Source organism: Choloepus didactylus, chromosome X, assembly GCF_015220235.1.
Source record: "Choloepus didactylus isolate mChoDid1 chromosome X, mChoDid1.pri, whole genome shotgun sequence".
In the NCBI taxonomy this organism is placed as follows: Eukaryota; Metazoa; Chordata; class Mammalia; order Pilosa; family Megalonychidae; genus Choloepus; species Choloepus didactylus.
Window position 1 is genome coordinate 28235 of NC_051334.1, and position 21901 is coordinate 50135.

Consider the following 21901-nt stretch of genomic DNA (forward strand, 5'->3'; position numbering starts at 1 on the left):
ACACTTACAGGACCAAATTTCTGAGGTTGAGAAGTTGGCCCAAAGAATCTTCTCCCTGAATAAATGAGAAAGTATGGAGCTGAAGATCTGGAGTACTCAGGTATGTAAATTCACACAGTGGACTCTGAGGTGCCCTTTTCTCTATCACTGTGGAAACGGGAGGAGTCACTCCTGAAAGCATCTCCTGGTGGCAAAAGCACCAGGAGAATTTATTCAGCCTGAATGTAGTCCTGTCAGATTGAACAGGGAAAATGCTTTAAAATAAAGTCTTTTTCTTGGGAGTTTTCCTTCTGGCCTGAGCAGAGTTAAGAGCTTTCAAATTGATATAAATTTCAAAAGGACTCCAGCTTTCTGCAATCTTACCTCTGAAGGCACTGACATATTTTGAGGTTCTAACCCTTGGGATCATTTACATTTGTTTTAAATCAAATTAAAAGAATAAGAATGAGTTACAACTTTGTACTTGTAAATATTAAACAATGAATTCCATTTTTCGTGATCAGTAACTCCCATGCTGAAGTTAGATACATTATTCCATGTATTATTCATTTTATAATAAAATATACCCAGGCTACTATAAAAATATAACACAAATTCTAATGTATACCTGTTATCAAAGCTGTGTGATTTTCTCCACACGAAATATGATATATTCTCTGATCCTTAACATGCTCAATGACTTTGGGTTCTGATGTTTCAAAAATAAAAGTGCCAAGACCCAACTGACCAAACTGTCCCAGTCCAAATGCATACACTGCTTTCTCTGAATGGAAATGGGAAATGGTCAAATACAAGAAAAGGACTGCATGTAAACAGACACAGTCATCATTACATCTAGAAAAATTGTGACATTCAAGTTTTTATAACGAAGATTAAGTGCCTCTGAAAGAAGCACTCATATAAGAATGCATAATAATTAAGTATAAATGTTCCAGTGATGAAGGAAGAGAAAAATGAAAAGGGACACAATTTTAAAAATTATGGCATGGGCCTGATTTTATCTGTTGCATATAACCATAAAAGGAATTGCCATAAATGACCCATACTGCTTCTAAGTAAGCAACACGCAAGATGCAAGATATACAAGTGGGTGAACTACCTGAAAGGTCCATATAATCACCACTTCATCTCTTTAGAAAGCATCAATTGTCATTAAGCTAATTCTAGTTGCTGCTTTAAATCAAAATAATGAAGGGTATCTTCCACAGAACAACTCCTTGAAAAGCAGTTAATAGAATAATTTACTTTATAAAACACAATTTCAGAGAATTTGCAAGAGAATGAAAACTTATGATATGCTCTATTTATTCATAAGTAAAGCTCCCTGTATCAGGAAATGCAATAATAGTGAAAGAAAGGTGTGCCGGTTTGAATGTATTATGTCCCCCAGAAAAAGCCATATTCTTTGATGCAATCTTGTGGGGCAGACAGAATAGTGGGGATTAAGTTGGAATGTTTGGATTAGGTTGTTTGCATGGAGATGTGCCCCACCCAGCTGTGGGAGGTGACTCTGGTGGGATACTCCCATGGAGGTGTGGCCCCACCCATTCGGGGTGGGCCTTGATCAGTGGAGCCATATAAAACATGCTGACTCAAAGAGACTGAACAGAGTGCAGCTGTGAGTGACATTTTGAAGATGAGCAAGCTTGCTAGAGAGGAACATCCTGGGAGAAAGCCATTTTGAAACCAGAACTTCAGAGCAGATGCCAGCCACATGCCTTCCCAGCTAACAGAGGTTTTCCAGATGCCATTGGCCATCCTCCAGTGAAGGTACCCGATTACTGATGTGTTACCTTGGACACTTTATGGCCTTAAGACTGTAACTGTGTAGCCAAATAAACCCCCGTTTTATAAAAGCCTGTCCATCTCTGGTGTTTTGCATTCTGCAGCATTAGCAAACTAAAACAAAAGGGATAAAAAGCTTTCCTCTATATTAATATTTTTAAAGTGATTCCAAAGGACCTCCAATAAATCAGTAAATATTAATTCATATATTTTACAGAAATGGAAAACCACAAAAACAGGATAAATGAGTGGTGACGAAAGGGCCCTTTTAGACACACTTAAAGTCTCACTGCCTACCTCATCAGGAAGGGCACTATTATATTCATACACATCTCCTTAGTTCAATATGTTGACTTGCTCCTGCTACCAGGAGGAAGTGCAAGAGCTTTGGATTCAGGCAGGAACCCAAATCTTCATTATTACTAGCTGTGGCAAATAGGCAAGTTACTTAAAGTCTCTAATAACACCTATTTAATAGAGTGCAGATTAAATGAGAAAATATTCACACAGATTTTGAAACATAATAGGATATTATGTTGTAAATAATTTTCTAAAAAGTAATCATCTAATCAACTCATTCTGACAATGGGGGGTACTGGTGAACATATAACTCTCTATTGTCATGTAATTTTACATTATTTCTTTTTCTGTCTGATAAGTAAAGAATGCTTGCTTCGTAAGACACGTTGATACCACTTCTTAAAGAAAATATGCTATGTCTAGGATATGAAACCACATTGAGGCAATGGCAAAACAGATCACTATTTTAATGTAAAAACTACCATCTCCTAGTTTATTAAATAATCACACTGCAAATCTCCAATTCTAAATTTTCAATTTAGTAGTAGAACATTGGGTAAAATAAAACAATTACTCCATCATCTCCAGTTGGCCAATAATTATTCTAATTTCTCGAGCTTTCTGATATTAGCCTGTGGCTTTTTAGGCAGCATGAATCATATCACAAAAGCTTTGTTATCCAGTTAGGTTTTCTTTCAGGTGCTTAGTACGATGATTAGTATGACAGTAGTTTCTCTTTTTTTAATGACTTAAGACTATTGCTGACAGGGCGACACAGGAATGAGACACGGACACAAAGCTTAGAGTTAAGGGAGCAGGGGGCCCACTGCCTCTAGGGCGAGTGGACGCCAATGCATCTTTGCTCCAGCTATTTATTAGAGCAGATCACGTGCATATGCTAAAGATCCTCGGGCTCAGGAGAGCCCACCAGATACCTACGGTTACATCAGGTGTAGTTACATCAGGTGTGTACATCTTGTTTACATCAGGAACGTCAGTCACAAGACTTACATCAGGTGTATATCGTCATAGGCACAAGACTTACATCAGGTGTTTACATTCATCATCATAGTTACAAGTTAGTTACAAGTTACACATCTTTACAGGGCGGGCCTGCATGGCATTCTATGCAGGCCTGCAGCTCAGTGCTCTAAGCCACCACCCTAGATATGCCTCAGGCAACATGGAAGACTCAGTTTCCCACATAAGACTATTATTTATCTATGAGAATGCCATATAACAACAAATATAATTTTTGATCATATCACCTTTGTGACATTAACGTTGTAATTCAATGTTAATAAGTAATACTTCATTAGGAAAACATGTTTTATTAGTTGGCTTCAAATCAGTATTGCTCTAATATCACAGAACATATTTGATTTCATGACTAGCAACTTGTTACTTGTTGCCCTGTGGAGATCTTATGTTTTTCCAAACATAATCTGGAAAAATTAAGGTTAAGTTCTGATTTTCCTTGGGATCCATACTTCATTGTGGACCTCATCTTATAACCAGATGTTTTTATCTTTGGGTAATGGCTGTGGATAACATACAAGATTGTCCTTATTATTCTGCCTCAGTGTGACCCAAGTTCCAGTCTGACACTTTCTCAACAGCAGTCCATTACTTCCCTGATTCTATGGAGACTCTACAGTCTTATCAGCACTGCAACCAGCAGTTGTATTTTCTAGCCTATCCTTTTATACTGCAGCATGGTCATGTGTAAATATTTAGTTTTAAATAAATTCATCAGCAATGAATTAATTCAAATTAACTTTATAATATTTTAATGAATGAGACTCAAATAAGTTTTAAGATCAGACTTATAGAGACACTGAGAACAAAGTGGGGGAGGGCCCCCATAGAATCATCTAATCCAAGTCCTTTCCTTTGGTGAAGGGAATGACCCAGAACAGATGGTAAGCTATTCTTTTCTTAAGAACTCACAAAGTATTTCATAACTCTCTTAACTGTTCAATTTTATATTTAGTCAAACTGATGATCAATATACTCTCTGGGTTCATTTCTTCATCACTTGTGACCAAATATTTAATATTTCTGTTTACTTTGTGCCCCAGAACACAGGGTTTCTCACCAGGGTTGGCTCACAATAAAACTCTCACAGATTCATGGAGAAATGTGAAAAACAGGCAAAGTAGTGAATTTTCCATACAGATAAATTTATACAATTAAAGGGAGTGTTATTATAAAATCACGAGCTTTTAATTTTCTTTTGAAAATATCCCTTATTTTAGGAAATGATGGTGATAACAGATGGCAATTTTTTGTAATGTCCATATTTAGCCAAATGAAAATCAGAAGCTGGCAACCATCTGTTGGTCCTCATAATTTTTGTAAAAAACCTTACTGGTCTGTGAGAGCCAAAAGTCTGCAAAAATTTGGAGAGAAGAATCAATATCTGGCACCATGGTTCCTAATTAAAAAAAAAAACAACCCTAATATTTGATGTCCATAGACAGCTAAATGCTTTAACTACTAAAAGAAAATATCACACCAAGTGCATCTTTTATTGTAAGTATAAATTAAAAGTATCATGGATTACCTTGGTGTTCATTTTATGTAAAAATATTTTTTATAATGTATACTTGAGTGACCTATTATTATTATATAATCAACACTTGTACCCTTCATTTTAACCTTGAATCGCCTAATAATTATTTATATGATCTTCGTATAAGCTAGAAAAAACACATAATACATAAAAAATAAGTTGCATTTCTAGCTATAGTGAATTTTCAGATAATTTATAAAGATTAATTTCAAAGTTTAATTCCCAGAATAAATCATTTAAAAATTATATGAAAATTCATTTTAAAATTTTAAAAAATTCTAGACCTCAGAATTATTTCCAAATTTAGAGTGGAGGCTTTGAAAAAAAAATATTTCAAACTTGGAAAAGATTCCATGTGCAAAGGTCAGTCAGATCAGGGTGAGATTACACTGATCTGCTTTCATGGGATATGTGAAGAATGGTCATATTCAATGCCACTTGGGCCTGAACCCTTTGGCATCAGCAAATTTGGGAATGGAGAGGTCGGAGAAGGCTTCTTTTTTGCTAATAAACTTGCTTTCAAATCTGGAAAAAAAAAAAAAAAAAAAAAAGATTCCATGTGCAAATTGTAATTCTGGGAAACCAGAGCTTAATAAGCATGACTGAGACTAGAATAAGAAATCAAGGGAAAACAACATAAAAGAGGCAAATCTAAAGTTAAAAAATTGCTCAGTCATCTTGCAAAATTAAACATATTATCTGAGGACTACATTATTCCAAATTTGTCTGGAATACTTACTTTGGGTTACTGAAGATCAGGTGGTGACTTCAGAAAAAGTTCATTTAAAATTTTTGACCAAAAAATCATCATAATAAATTCATACCTGACTGCATTACTTTTACACTACTTATCCAGTAAAATAAATCTAATGCTGAACAAATTTGGGAGCATCAATTTATATTATAAAGTTTTAAGTATATTTTAATATACTGACTAGAATCCTGAGAAATGAAATGCCCTACCAAGTTAAGAAATTCAGAAGCCAAAAGTGACATTACTACGAAGGCTCTAACTTTCTTTCCTCATTTTCAATTTAAAACCTTAGCACTTTTTAATGAATTACTATAACAGTACTTAAAAACCGCAAAAGACAAAGATTGTGAGTAGTATAAAGAAAAGAATTATCCACTACACGTAGAAAACAGCATGAATATAAGGAGCTTCTCCAAAAGAAGGCATTTTAGGAAAAACAATGTCAATTTTAGATAAATATGAAATCCATGTGGAAAATAGTTTATCCTTGAAAATGAGCTAAAAACAATGTTATCTGCTACCATTAAAGGTGTTACAGTCAAGAAAATGTCAATTATGTTAGCCAAAACAATTCAATAAGATTCATATTTTTCCACTTAAAATTTTCTTACACAGGACATAAATGTATATTAACTATAGGAATAAAAGGTGGTGATCTTAACGGAAAGAAATGGAAGGCCAAGTCAGAGAATGGGTGAAATTCCCTTAGCAACCAAAGAAGCAGAGAACACAGCAGCAGTCTGCACACATACCTGTGAGAACTACAGTGTGTCCTCCACCACAAGCTACTTGGATCACCTTCCCGGAAATTCCAGGCACCAGCTGGGGCGTTCTGTGATTGGTCAGCTGCTCCGCAGGAAGCCCTAACTTCCCACACTCAGGTTCTCCAAAGGTGTAGAGTTCACCCTCTGCTGTTGAAGGAAAAGAACAGTGATTGAGGATGAAATAAATGTAGACAAAATACTGGTCTTTTTAGTGCACATTCTCATGACGAACAAAAAAAATGGACACAATTACAACTTAATGAATTTGACCTTTTTTGAGATATTTTTACTGTATGGTAAAGAAATTAGATTTTCTTTCCCCCTTCATTATTCTACCCCAACAATCTTCATGAAGAATTCACCACTATAATTACTAATTAACAACAACTTGAAAATCAGTTTAGCTGTATCACAAAACATAAAGACTATCTTACTTCTAATTACTTTTAATTGAAGCAAAAACTAGACATTAAGCACCCATAAGGACACGGATTTTGTCTTGCTCACCATGGTATCACAAGAACCTAGCAGAATGCCTTGTATTTTAAGCATTTGATGAATACTTGTCTAATAAGTGATTACTTTTTACAAAACTTGTTTTAAAAAAACTCATTCATGTGTGGAGACGCCAGTTAAATATGCTAAGTGAATTTAAGATTGCAGATTTTACTATGCTAGATGACACTTCCCCCAGAAAGACTTCCCATTTCAAGAAACTCCTGACATTTAATCACTCCCATGCCCATACTAACACTACTGATTTGCTTCTGTTATTATATTTAGGACGGCAAGCTTCTTGAAAGCAGGAACTCTTTTATTCATTTCTCTGAATTGATTTCTACAAAGCAGGAATTTTAAAAGCCTTTGCAGATACACCATTTACTCTGAAGAATTCCACAGAACATAATCGCCACTGGTGTGAGGAAAGAGAACACAGCAGGTCTGGTTGCTTATGCCTTGCATGTCTCCAAGGGAACCATGGTTAACCCCGGGCCAGCCCCTGGGAATGCGGCCCTCAAAGTGTTCTTTATGGTAGAGATTGATGATTTTACTATGTATACTTGGAGCAATGAACTATGCCTACCAGCAACTTAGTGTTGCTTTGCACAAACATTGACGGTGTGTACCTGGTTTCATTGCTGGGGCTCTGAGTTTTAGTGGCTGTGGCCAGTTGCGAGCAGCATGTGCCTACAGTAACCAGTCCTCCAAGAAAGCCTGGGACCTCAAGACTTGAATGGGCTTTCCTGGGCAGAGACATTCCACACATGTCCCTATAGTTCACTGCCAAAGAGAAATCATGTTCTGTGTGGCCTTGGGTAGGAAAGACTAGGAAACCTATTGTGATACATATCCTTTTTCTGCTACTTTTGCATTGTATCCTTTTCTGTAATCAATCTTAGCCATGAGCATAACCTGCTATTGAATCTTGGGAGTCCTAGAAAATCACAGAACTTAGGGAAGTTGTGGGATATCCAATACCCATGAAATGGACCACTTAAAAGTTGATTAAACATTGCAAACACAATTATACTGATATTCTGCATGGATCTGCACAGATAATGAAGTTTCCTGGGTCACAGTTTTCTATGAAGTATTTAGCAAACACTGGCACCAAGGAGATACTCGGTACCATAGCCACTGAAACTCAGAGCCCCAGTCAGCACCCTTCCTTTTCTTCCCATATGAAACTTCTCATACAAAACTAGTTACAAAGTCCTAATGCGTCTCTCTTTCTCTACTTCTGTCTATAAATTCGTGCTGACCCTGGCACCTTAACTGAGGCCCTCATGAATTTCCACCTAGGCCAATAGTTTTCCAATTGGCTTTCCCACCTCTAGTCTCTCTAAGATGCCTATACAACATCAGATTTATCTTCCAAAAACAAGGGTATAATTATGAGATTTCAAATTCAAAAACCAGTTATCAAGTATAAACCCTGCAAACTGTTAGAAAAGGCCTTCTACACTAGGTCCCCAGCCTTCCTCACTAGCGATATTGCCATCCACTCCTCATGCCAGTGACTTTTTTTTTTTAGATACAATTCACATACCCTAACATTCACCAGCCAGTGACTCTTTGCGTGAGTCAGCACCCTCTGCTGAGAATTTGATGAAAGCTCTACCAAAAAAAAAAAGCACATACCAAATTTAACACAGCATTTTGGGGGTTCAGACTCCCTAGGCTCCTTGACCCTTACATAGGAACCCTTGCCCTAACCTACAGACAAACTCAACTATGCAATAATCTCCAAACACACTATTTACTTGTCTGCCTTTGTATCTCTGCACATGCTTTAACCTCTACCTGGACCGTCCTCTCTTACCTCTACCTCCCAAAGTCCTTTCCGCCCTTCATGGTTAATCTCAAATTAATCAAATCTCTGAAATATGTCCTGATGCCCCTAAACAGAAATAATCTTTCTCTTCCTTGATCTCACATAAGGCTCTGCTATCAAATGTCCTACGTTACCAATCATGGTCTGCTGCACATTACAGCCATTGGTATTGTGTGGAGGTTAAGAGCATGGGCTACAGAACTGGAGTGCCTCATTTGCATCTGGGTTCTGACACTTACAGAGCAATACCGAGCAAGTTATTCAATTGCTGTAAAATGGGAATAAAAGTACCTATTTCACAGCATTGTTCTTTCATTGGAATAAATGAATCAATACATTAAAAAGCACTTAGGGTGCCTGACAGTCAGTGCTCAGTCATTATTAGCTGCTACCACATAACCATCTTCCTCATGTGTACAGGGAGAAACTGTGCCAGTGGAAGTTGTTTGGGCCTTTGAAGTCGGAAGACCTGGGTTCAAATTCTGATTCTGCAACTCAGTTCCTGCATCGCTAACCCCTTGTACAAAGCTGTGTTTTAAACTTGTCTCCACATCTGGAATCAGGGACAAGACTACTTCTCTCACAGAGTTATTGTGAGAGTAAATGGAATATATTTGTACTTGAAAATGCTTTGAAGACCGCAGAACTTTATACATCCTGTAGTTAGAAAACTCTAAACTCCTGGAGAGTAGGACTGTCTTAATCATCTAGTGTTATAAGAAACACCCTTTACAAAGACTTGTGTGCGGTAAGCTGCAGAATAATTTCACACACAGTTAACTTTTACAAGTAAAATATTTACCTATAAAGGATTAGAAAAGATATTTCCTGTACTATCAGTAGAGCCTTCTTTAATAGGGGAAGGTAAGTGCCTTTAATCCATATAAAAATTTAATTCAACTCCTCTTTCTTATTGATATACAAAAATAAAATAAAATTTATCATACATAACAGAAATAGCTTATTTCATCTAATTTATTTCTACTTTACTTGAGCCTATTAATTTTGGCAAAATCTGGATTCTCCAAGTTCCCTACCTTGCTCTGATGTACCTTCCCCAGAATTATGACCTTAAGCACCCTGCCAGGTCTCTACTCTGAAGACTGCGCCATACATACCTGTCCCCCAGTTCCCAAAACTCCAATTCGTTTACTTATACTCACTACCGTATTTGCCTAATTCACTCTTACTGTATGAATAACTGGTTGAAATGTTCAGACCCAACCATTAACATCCCAGATGAAAAGACATAGAAATCAAGGATAATACTTGAAAACTCACCATATTTTATTTCTAACATGTGAAAACTTAAATATTTTATAAAATTTAGAACACGAATACTGCTTTAAAACACACTAGTATAGCCTTGACTCTTGAAGATGATTGTATAACAATGTAGCTTACAAGGGGTGACAATGTGATTGTGAAAACCCTGTGGATCACACTCCCTTTATCCAGTGTATGGATGGATGAGTAGAAAAATGGGGACAAAACCTAAATGAAAAATAGGGTGGGATGGGGGGGTGATTTGGGTGTCTTTTTTATTTTTATTTTTTATTCTGATTCTGATTCTTTCTGGTGTAAAGAAAATGTTCAAAAATACACTGGGGTGATGAATGCATAACTATAGGACGGTACTGTGAACAGTTGATTGTACACCATGGATGACTGTATGGTATGTGAATATAGCTCAATAAAACTGAACTTAAAAAAAACACACTAGTAGGTTAAAAAATAGGTAAGGAGTTTTAAATACAACTATCCTCTTTACAAATGCATTACCAACATGTTTAATAATTATTGCCTGACTTTGTTTTCAAAATACATACGTGGAGGTTGGGCAAGATGGCGGCATAGAGAGGAGTGGAAGCTAAGTAGTCCCCCTGGAACAACTACAAAGAACCAGAAACAAAACTACAAAAACAATCCAGAATAACTGCAGGGGGACAAACGAGACCATCTACTCATCATACACCAACCTGAATTGGGAGGAATGCCCGAGAACACAGCATAAAATCTGTAAGTAAAACCTGCGGATCCAAGTCGCGAGACCCCCTCCCTGATAGCCCGAGCTGCAAAGCCTCCTGGTGCCAGAGAGAAGCTCTCTCCCAGCAGGCGAATATAGCTCAGCTGAGCTCTAACTGGGGTTTTAAGTAGTGAGTATGAACTGCTCACTACAGGTACGAATCCCCAAAAAACAGACAGAGGCTTTGGGTGACGACTGACCTTGAAGAGCCAGAGGGTCGCCTTGGACTGGGTCTGAAGGGGACTATCTGTTTCTTTTTGGGCTCAGTGGAGAAAGCCCCAATCATTTTCAGTTTCCAGGGCTGTGACTCTGGGAAGGGTGGAGACACCACAAGCAGAGAGAGAGACCATTGAAATGCTAACGACCTCCACCTGGGGGGTCTGTCTTCTCTAGGAGGAAAGGGGTGGGGCCCTTTCCATTCAGAACCAGACCCCAGAGCCTGGGGGAACACGGCCACACCTCCTCACACCAGTCAAGAATTATAGGCTAACAGGCATCACCTGCTGGGCAGAAAAGCACAGTGACCCGAGGCATCAAAGGGTGGAGCAATTTTCTAAGACACACCCACAGGGAAACCAGATACTGAATATTTCTTCCCTCTGGGAACTGAGCCTGTTCTGGTCTGGGAAAACCTGATTTGGATAACCAAGGAAACCATGCCTAGACAACAGAAAATTACAACCTACACTAAGAAAAACAAAGTTATGGCCCAGTCAAAGGAACAAACGTACACTTCAACTGAGATACAGGAATTTAAACAACTAATGCTAAATCAATTCAAAAAGTTTAGAGAAGATATTGCAAAAGAGATAGAGGCTGTAAAGGAAGCACTGGGCATGTATACGGCAGAAATCAAAAGTTCAAAAAAAACAGCTAGCAGAATCTATGGAAATGAAAGGCACAACACAAGAGATGAAAGACACAATGGAAACATACAACAGCAGATCTCAAGAGGCAGAAGAAAACACTCAGGAACTGGAGAACCAAACACCTGAAAGCCTACACACAAAGGAGCAGATGGAGAAAAGAATGAAAAAATATGAGCGGTGGCGGAGCAACGTCTCTGGGAACTTAAGGATGAAACAAAGTACAATAATGTACGTATCACTGGTGTCCCAGAAGGAGAAGAGAAGGGAAAAGGGGCAGACGCAATAATAGAGGAAATAATCAAGGAAAATTTCCTATCTCTTATGAAAGACATAAAATTACAGATCCAAGAAGCGCAGCGTACTCCAAACAGAAGAGATCTGAATAGGCCTACGCCAAGACACTTAATAATCAGATTATCAAATGTCGAAGACAAAGGGAGAATCCTGAAAGCAGCAAGAGAAAAGCAATCCATCACATACAAAGGAAGCTTAATAAGACTATGTGCAGATCTCTCAGCAGAAACCATGGAGGCGAGAAGGAAGTGGTGTGATATATTTAAGATACTGAAAGAGAAAACCGCCAACCAAGAATCCTATATCCAGCAAAGCTGTCCTTCAAATATGAGGGAGAGCTCAAAATATTTTCCAACAAACAGACAATGAGAGACTTTGTGAACAAGACACCCGCCCTACAGGAAATACTAAAGGGAGCAGTACAGAGTGATAGAAGACAAGGAGTGCGTGGTTTGGAACACAGTTTTGGGAGATGGTAGCACAGCAATGTAAGTACACTGAACAAAGATACTATGAATACGGTTGAGAGAGGAAGGTTGGGAGCATGTGAGACACCAGAAGAAAGGAGGAAAGATAAAGAATGGGACTGTGTAACTCGGTGAAATCTAGAGTGTTCAACAATTGTGATAAAATGTACAAATATGTTCTTTTACAAGGGAGAACAAGCAAATGTCAACCTTGCAAGGTGTTAAAGATGGGAGGTATTGGGGGAGGGATGCAATCAACGTAAACTAGAGACTATAACTAACAGAACATTGTATTATGCTTAGTTTAATGTAACAAAGGCGATATACTAAGGTAAATGCAGATAAGAGGGGGGATAGGAGAGGCATGTTAGACACTTGACATTGGTGGTGTTGTCTGACTCTTTATTCTACTTTGATTTAAGGTTACTTTTCCTTTTCAACTTCCTAGCTGTCATTTTTTCCCTCTTTCTTTTGCCTCTCTACCTTCTTTGACTCTCCCTCCTGCCTTGTGGAAGAAATGTAGATGCCCTTATATAGACAGTGTTGAAGGTGGTGAATGCATAAACATGTGACCATACAGAGAACCATCGATTGTTTACTTAGGATGGAATGTACGGTGTGTGAACAAAACCATCTTAAAAAAAAAAAATGGGTTGATGACAAAACCTCAAGGGCAATATACTGAGTGAAATAAGTCAGACACATAAGGACAAATATTGCAGGGTCTCACTGATAGGAACTAATTATAATATGTAAACTCATAGACATGAAATATAAGGTACCAAATATAGGACGAGGCTTAAGAATGGGGAGCAGTTGCTTAGTATGAGCAGAATGTTCAACTAGGATGAACTTAAATGTTTGGAAATGAACAGAGGTGTCGGTACCAAGATGTGAGAATAACTAACAGTGCCGAATGGTGTGTGAATGAGGTGGAAAGGGGAAGCTCAGAGTCATATATGTCACCAGAAGGAAAGTTGGAGGTCAAAAGATGGGAATGTATAAAACTGAATCCTATGGTGGGCAATGTACATGATTAACTGTACAAATATTAGAAATCTCTTCCATGAACCAAAACAAATGTATGACAATACAACTAGAAGTTAATAATAGAGGGGCATATAGGGAAGAAATATATATCTATTGCAAACTATATACTACAGTTAGTAGTATTTCAACATTTTTTCATAAACAGTAACAAATGTACTATACCAACACTACGAGTCAACAATTGAGGGGGGTTGGTTAGGGATATGGGAGGATTTGAGTTTCCTTTTCTTTTTGTTTTTTCTTTTTCTTTTTTCATCTCTCACTTTATTTCTTGTCTGGAGTAATGAAAAGTTTCTAAAATTGAACAAAAATTAAGTGTGGTGATGGATGCACAGCTGTATGAGGGTATCAGGGGCAACTGACTGTACACTTTGGATCTCTGGATAACTGTATGGTATCTGAACAACCCCAATAAAAATTAAAAAGAAAAAAAAAATCGAATGTAGATACAAGTGCTAGAGAAGATGTGGAGAGAGATATACCTATTCACTGTTGGTAGGGAAGTAGAATGGTGCAGGTAGGATGGTGCTTGCAAGAACTGAAAGCAGGGACATAGACAGACATTTACACACTGGTGATTATGGCAGCAGTATTCACAATTTGCAATGAATGAAGGCAGCCTACAGGTACATGGAAGCATCACACATGGAAGCATGGAAGGATGAATGAAGGGTGAAACATGGTGTATACATACAATGGAATACTGAATGGCACCTTGAGGACATTATGGTGAGTGAAATAAGCCAGAAACAAAAGGACAAATACTGTAAGTCCTTACTAATATAAACTTACTTTAATGAGCAAATGTTGAGAACTGAATTCCCAAGCACAGTGCCAGGGGAGAGAATGTGGACAGAGATTGGGCAATCAGCAATGCAGGAGTGCGGAGGATTCAGTGAGGCTTGTTGTAAAGTTTGATTATAAGCTCTTATAGCAGTCACATCTATTCCTGATTTCTGACTGTTATTTAAGAGATGTTTATTTCGCACGAAATTTATATTCTCTATAGCAAAATTTTTAGTATAACCTGTATGGTCAGTTTATTTAAACAACATGGTTACATGGAACCTAGAACGGGGAATGAGATCTTATTATTCCGTACAGGTAACATGATACTCCAATGCACCGAGAGTACTTTGGGCAGAAAATAAAGTATTTGCAAAGTCCCCTTGAGGGACTGGGGGAAAATGTGGAAATACTCAACTTCCTCACCTGGGGAATTCCTCATATTCCCCCAAGCATTAGGGAATACCAATTTAATAAGTCAAGCTCTTGATCTTGGGGCTTGCCCTTATGAAGCTTGTTACTGCAAAAGAGAAGCTACACCTACTTGAAATTATGCCTAAAAGTCACCCCCAGATAACCTCTTTTGTTTCTCAGATGTGGCCTTTTTCTCTAAGCCAACTCTGTAGGTAAACTCACTGCCCTCCCCCCTACGTGGGACATGACTCCCAGGGGTGTAAATCTTCTTGGCCATGTGGGACATGACTCATGGGGATGAGCTTGGCCCTGGCATCATGGGATTGAGAAAGCCTTCTTGACCAAAAAGGGGAAAAGAAATGAAACAAAATCAAGTTTCAGTGGCTGAGAGATCTCAAATAGAGTTGAGGAGTCAATCTGGAGGTTATCCTTATGCATTACACAGATATTCCTTTTTAGCTTCTAGTGTATGAGAATAGCTAGAAAGAAATACCTGAATCTGTTGAACGGTAATCCTGTAGACTCGATTCTTGATGACAACTGTATAACTATATAGCTTGTATCGTGTGACCATGTGATATTGAAAACCTGGTGACTGACACTCCCTTTAACCAGTGTGTGGGCAGATGAGTAATAAAATAATGACAAAAAATATATAAATAATAGGGGGTATGGGGGTATGGGATGGTTTGGGTGTTCTTTTTTATTTTTTTTTAATTGCTTGAAAATTGATTGTGGAGATGAATGCACAACTATATGATTATACTGTGTGCCATTTGTTGTATACTTTGGATGGATTATATGACATGTGAGTATATCGCAATAAAATTGCATTTTAAAAAACTGAATGTCAAATATTTATTTATAAGAGCTGTTGAAACTGAAGTAGTTCATTTTTCACCAAAAGGGTTTGTCCTTTAGTTGCACAATTTGGGTTAGGGGTTGACTTTTCTAATTTTTGAAAATTTACAAATACTCTACACTCACTAAGCATCAGCTCCCTCTTCCTCCCTCCCTCCCTCTCCTGGCAATTTCTAAACTCCTTGTTTCTTCAAATTTGCTGTATCTAGATATTTCATATAAGTGAAATAATTTGGCATTTGTCCTTACGTGCATAGCTTATTTCACTCACCATAATGTTTTCAAGGTTCAACCACGATGCACATGTATCCGAACTTCATTTATTCTTACAACCAAATAATATTCCATTGTGCCTGTGTACTTCATTGTTTATCCATCCATCCATTGATAGACATTTTGGTTGTTTCCACCTTTTGGCTATTGTGAATAATGCGGCTACGAACATTGGTATGTAGTATCTGTTTGAATCCCTGTTTTCAATTTCTTTGGGTTTATACCTAGGAGTAGAATTGCGGGATCATACAGTAATTCTATATTTAACTTTCTGAGGAACGACCAAGCTGATTTCCATTTTACATTCCCACCAACAATGCACTAGAGTCCCAATTTCTCCACATCCTCTCCAACACTTGTTATTTTCCATTTTTTAAATAATAGCCACCCTCGTGGGTGTAAAGCAGTATTTCAATTATATGATTTGCAAATAATTTTTCCCATTCTATACGGTGTCTTTCACTTTTTATAGTATCCTTTGGACTAAAGATTTTAACTTTGAGGAAGTCCCATTTATCTATTTTTTTTTCTTTTGTTGTATGTGTTTAGGTGTTGTACTTAGGAAATCAGTGCCAAATACAAGGTCACAAAGATTTACACCTATATTTCCTTTTAAGGGTTTCATAGTTACAGCTATTACATTTAGGTCTTTGATCCATTTTGAGTTAATATTTGTGTATATGTGAGGTAAGGGTCCAATTTCATTCTTTTACATGAGATATCCAGTTTTCCCTGCATCATTTGTTGAAGAGACTGTTCTTTCCCCATTGAATATTCTGGGTACCTTTGTCAAAATTCAATTAATTATAGATCAATTCCTAACAAAGAATGACATATGATACATGCTAAAACATGGAGGAACCTTGAAAACACTATGCTAAATGTAAGAAGCCAGACTCAAAGGGGCATACACTGTATGATTCCGTTTGTACGAAATGTCCAGAACAGGCAAATCCATAGAGACAAAACACATGTTAGTGGTTGACAGGGACAAGGGAGAGGGGGGAATAGAGAATGACTACGTTATTAATGGACATGGGGTTTCTCTTTGGAGCGATAAAACTTCTGGAATTAAATCGTGGTGATGTTTGCACAATATTGTGTATTTACCAAAACTACTCAATCGTATGCTTTAAAATGGTTAACATGGTGAATCTCATCTTTAAAAATTTCAAAATCTTAACTAGAAATATACATCTGATCATAAGTGTAAAAATACTCAGGAAAGTCATAGTAATGGGTATGTTTGCCAAGATAGATGTGTAGGGAATTAAAACAAGACCAAGAACTAAACTCTAAAGGACAACAAAACACTGTGTATGTGTGCACACACATGCATGTATGGGTGTACAGTGAAAGAGACTGAGAAGTTATAATCAGGCTATCACAGAAATTAATGCAAACAAAATTACTGAAGTCTTTCTTCCTCCTAATTTGAAAGAAATGAGAAAGCAAAGCTCTTTGGAAATAAAAACAAAACTAGGTCCTATGAATGTACCCAAACCTTCAATGATACCAATGGTACCTGTCAGTAACTGCCATGAAACTGAACAGCAAAGTACTGAAAAGAGCAATCAATTCCTTCTGAAGTTGTTGCCTGACAGCAGTCTGGACGTCCTCTGCTGCTTCTCCAGCCTGCGACTCTGTTGGAACCAGCAGGTCCAATAGTGGATTCGGACTCTAAAAAATGAAATTTGTAAAATATATATATATATATATATACATATTTATTCTCTAATTGAGCTGTGTTCTTTTCCTATAAAGGTTTTGTTGCTAATTGTGTTCAAGATTAACTAGGAGTTACACTACCTAAATAAAGGCATCTTTACTGCAAATATGTCAAATGATTACAGCTTTAGTAGAGATGTTCTAAACTCAAAAGGTATTCAGTTTATCTCAACAAAAGGAAAACAGATTCACTATAGAAAACTGAGAAAAATATAGAGAAGCACAATAAGAAAAACAAAAATCACCCATAATCACACCTCACAGAGAGTGCCACTATGGGCACGTTAGTACATACTCTTGCTTTTTTGTGTGTGAGTATAAATATAAAAATAATCAAAGTATATATTTTTAGCAAAACTTGGATCTTTTTTGTAACCTTTTTCTACTTAATATTACCAATATTTCTTTTAAAACAGTATTTTAACATCTGATTGTTTTCAACCACAAGAATTTACCACACAAACTACTGGATAATCAGTGATTTCTAATTTTCAATGGGCTACAATTAACAAACTGTGTGGTCATCTCTGATGATTTCCTCTGCATGGATGTGAAGCAAATGAATTATACAAAATCAAAACATAATAATCATTTTAATGTTTTTGATATATATTGCCAAGTGTTCTGCAAAAATAATACACCAATACATACTAGTAAGCAGGGCGTGAGAAGGCACACAGCATCCAAACCAATGCTGAGTATTATTTGTTGTAATCTTTGCTAATAGGCTAATACACAAATCAATAAAAGTAAACTAGTACTTTTAAATTTTTTTCCTATTTTTCTAACTGAAAACAAATTGTAGCTTATGAAATATAATAGGATTATTTCTAATAACATGGAGACAGTTTCTACTGTCTCATTAACCAGCAGCATGAATAGACATACAGAATAATTATCCATCACCTACAATGTCACAGGCATTGTGCTAAAAAGAGAAAGAGAACAAGAGTTCATTTAATTTTTTTTATTAAACTGGAAGGTATGTATTTTCATTCCTATTTTACATATGGTCAAACGAGGCTTACAAAGAGGTTAAGTAACCTGTCTGAGGTCATAAAATTGGAAAGAGCAAGGATTCATTCTCAACCATGAAACTACAAAACTAGTTTATATTCCATCCTCGGCATCATATCACTTCAATAGCACATATAACAGCAACAAAAAAGAGATAAAATCAAAATGTAATTACTGTTGTTAGAAAATCCTTCACTAAAGAACGCAACGCAAAATTAACTACATTTCCTTTAGGATAAAGAAACAAAAAATATGGAGAGAAAATTCTGAGTTGCTTATATATTGAGTATGTAAAGAATATTTTAATAACGTACACACAATTATAAACAATATAATTTAGAGCATTTGGAAAGTACTGAGAGGATGTTTTGTTTTTAACTGATTTTACTATAGTTTCATACCTAAGCAGTATTTTTTTTCAGCTTTTCTTTTCATTCTGAGCAAAAAGTACCTTGTTTAGATCAAGTAAAATATGAAACCTAGCTACAACTTCTCTATGTCATAAATGAATGAGAATCAAGATATATACTTAGTAAAATTATAAAAACAAATACATTTTATAAAGCATTCTTAGCCCCAAATAACTGAAGTCTGATTTACACACCCTCTCTCTAACTTCCGTAAATACTGACAAAATAAACAAGCAGCTTCTAATACAAACCCCATCTTAGTAAAAATAAATTTACTAACAAGAATTATTAATTCTGATATACAAACAAAAATTAAATAGAAGCTAATGATGAATTTATATGCAGATATCAATATACTACTTGTGCACCTAAAATTAAGTCTTCCAAAGAATCTAATCCTATCAATAAGCTATAAATTGCTGAGCTTTTTCCCCTGTTACAATGTATCTTCAATTTACATGTTAATAATAAGATTCAGTGAGCCTCAGTGACATCACTTCTATAAAAATGGGATGAACTACCATTCTTCAAGCACAATGGAGAGTAGAATAGACGCCTCTAGTGATGCCTATTGATTTCAAGCGCTTAATCACACCTGAAGCTTTTGTCTGTAGACACTACTATTCAATCTTAATTTTAAACCAACTATTCGGGTCATTACTTTGTCACTGCTGACCTTCAAAAGGCAGCAATTTCCATAATGAAGGTTCACTTTCTTTATGCATACACTGTTACCATTCATCCTATCCAATTTCATATCCATCAGCAAGCCACCGCAGGAGACGAGCAATGGCCTGAGCGAACCCTCTGGGTGCAGATGAGTCTGGGAGAGTCAACCAACAAAGAGATATATGCACTGTATAGTTCTGAACAGCCTCACACACACAAAATAGGGCTCCACTCTTAAGAACTTCCAACAAAAAATGCATTCTGAAATGCACAACTGTATGACGGTACTGTGAACAGTTGATTGTACACCATGGATGATCATATGGTATGTGAATAGAACTAAATAAAACTGAATTAAAAAAAAAGAAATTCAGAAGATTCATCTTCATACAGATTTTGGCCAATACTCCAATTTTTTTTTTTTAATCTTCATTTTATTGAGATATATTCACATACCACGCAGTCATACAAAACAAATCGTACTTTCGATTGTTCACAGTACCATTACATAGTTGTACATTCATCACCTAAATCAATCCCTGACACCTTCATTAGCACACACACAAAAATAACAAGAATAATAATTAGAGTGAAAAAGAGCAATTGAAGTAAAAAAGAACACTGGGTACCTTTGTCTGTTTGTTTCCTTCCCCTATTTTTCTACTCATCCATCCATAAACTAGACAAAGGGGAGTGTGGTCCTTATGGCTTTCCCAATCCCATTGTCACCCCTCATAAGCTACATTTTTATACAACTGTCTTCGAGATTCATGGGTTCTGGGTTGTAGTTTGATAGTTTCAGGTATCCACCACCAGCCACCCCAATTCATTAGAACCTAAAAAGGGTTGTCTAAAGTGTGCGTAAGAGTGCCCTCCAGAGTGACCTCTCGGCTCCTTTTGGAATCTCTCTGCCACTGAAGCTTATTTCATTTCCTTTCACATGCCCCTTTTGGTCAAGAAGATGTTCTCCGTCCCACAATGCCAGGTCTACATTCCTCCCCGGGAGTCATATTCCACGTTGCCAGGGAGATTCACTCCCCTGGGTGCCTGATCCCACATAGGGGGGAGGGCAGTGATTTCACCTTTCAAGTTGGCTTAGCCAGAGAGAGAGGGCCACATCTGAGCAACAAAGAGGCATTCAGGAGGAGACTCTTAGGCACAAATATAGGGAGGCCTAGCCTCTCCTTTGCAGCAACCGTCTTCCCAAGGGTAAAACTTATGGTAGAGGGCTCAACCCATCAAACCACCAGTCCCCTATGTCTGTGGTCATGTTAGCAACCATTGAGGTGGGGTAGGCCAATACCCCTGCATTCTCCACAGGCTCCTCAAGGGGGCACTACATCTTTTTTTCCTTGTTTTTCTTTTTTTTTTTTTTTAACTTTCCCTTCTTTTTTAAATCAACTGTATGAAAAAAAAGTTAAAAAGAAAACAAACATACAATAAAAGAACATTTCAAAGAGACCATAACAAGGGAGTAAGAAAAAGACAACTAACCTAAGATAACTGCTTAACTTCCAACATGTTCCTACTTTACCCCAAGAAAGTTACCTAATATAGCAACATTTCTGTGAACTTGCTCCTACTATATCCATCAGAAATTAACAGACCATAGTCATTCCTGGGCATCCCCAGAACGTTAAATAGCTTATCTGTTCTTCTTGGATTATTGTTCCCCCTTCCTTAATTGCTCTCTATTGCTAGTTCCCCTACATTCTACATTATAAGCCATTTGTTTTACATTTTTCAAAGTTCACATTAGTGGTAGCATATAATATTTCTCTTTTTGTGCCTGGCTTATTTCGCTCAGCATTATGTCTTCAAGGTTCATCCATGTTGTCATATGTTTCACCAGATCGTTCCTTCTTACTGCCGCGTAGTATTCCATCGTGTGTATATGCCACATTTTATTTATCCACTCATCTGTTGAAGGACATTTGGGTTGTTTCCATCTCTTGGCAACTGTGAATAATGCTGCTATGAACATGGGTGTGCAGATATCTGTTCGTGTCACTGCTTTCCGATCTTCCGGGTATATACCGAGAAGTGCAATCGCTGGATCGAATGGTAACTCTATATCTAGTTTTCTAAGGAACTGCCAGACTGACTTCCAGAGTGGCTGAACCATTATACAGTCCCACCAACAATGAATAAGAGTTCCAATTTCTCCACATCCCCTCCAGCAATTGTAGTTTCCTGTTTGTTTAATGGCAGCCATTCTAATCGGTGTTAGATGGTATCTCATTGTGGTCTTAATTTGCATCTCTCTAATAGCTAGTGAAGCTGAACATTTTTTCATGTGTTTCTTGGCCATTTGTATTTCCTCTTCAGAGAACTGTCTTTTCATATCTTTTGCCCATTTTATAATTGGGCTGTCCGTACTATTGTCATTGAGTTGTAGGATTTCTTTATATATGGAAGATATCAGTCTTTTGTCAGATACATGGTTTCCAAAAATTTTTTCCCATTGAGTTGGCTGCCTCTTTACCTTTTTGAGAAATTCCTTTGAGGTGCAGAAACTTCTAAG

General features: G+C 37.1%; 1 long non-coding RNA gene across 1 annotated transcript in view; it reads right to left on the minus strand.

Annotated features, from left to right (window-relative positions):
* Positions 1-609: 609 nt before the first annotated feature.
* The window catches only part of LOC119522848, a 33777-nt gene continuing 12485 nt past the window's right edge, over positions 610-21901 (minus strand). Inside the window, exons 2-4 of the long non-coding RNA XR_005214546.1 lie at positions 17079-17233; positions 6167-6325; positions 610-763 (exon numbers count right to left, since the gene is read on the minus strand). This is a non-coding gene — a long non-coding RNA (uncharacterized LOC119522848). The remainder of the gene's footprint in view (positions 764-6166; positions 6326-17078; positions 17234-21901) is intronic.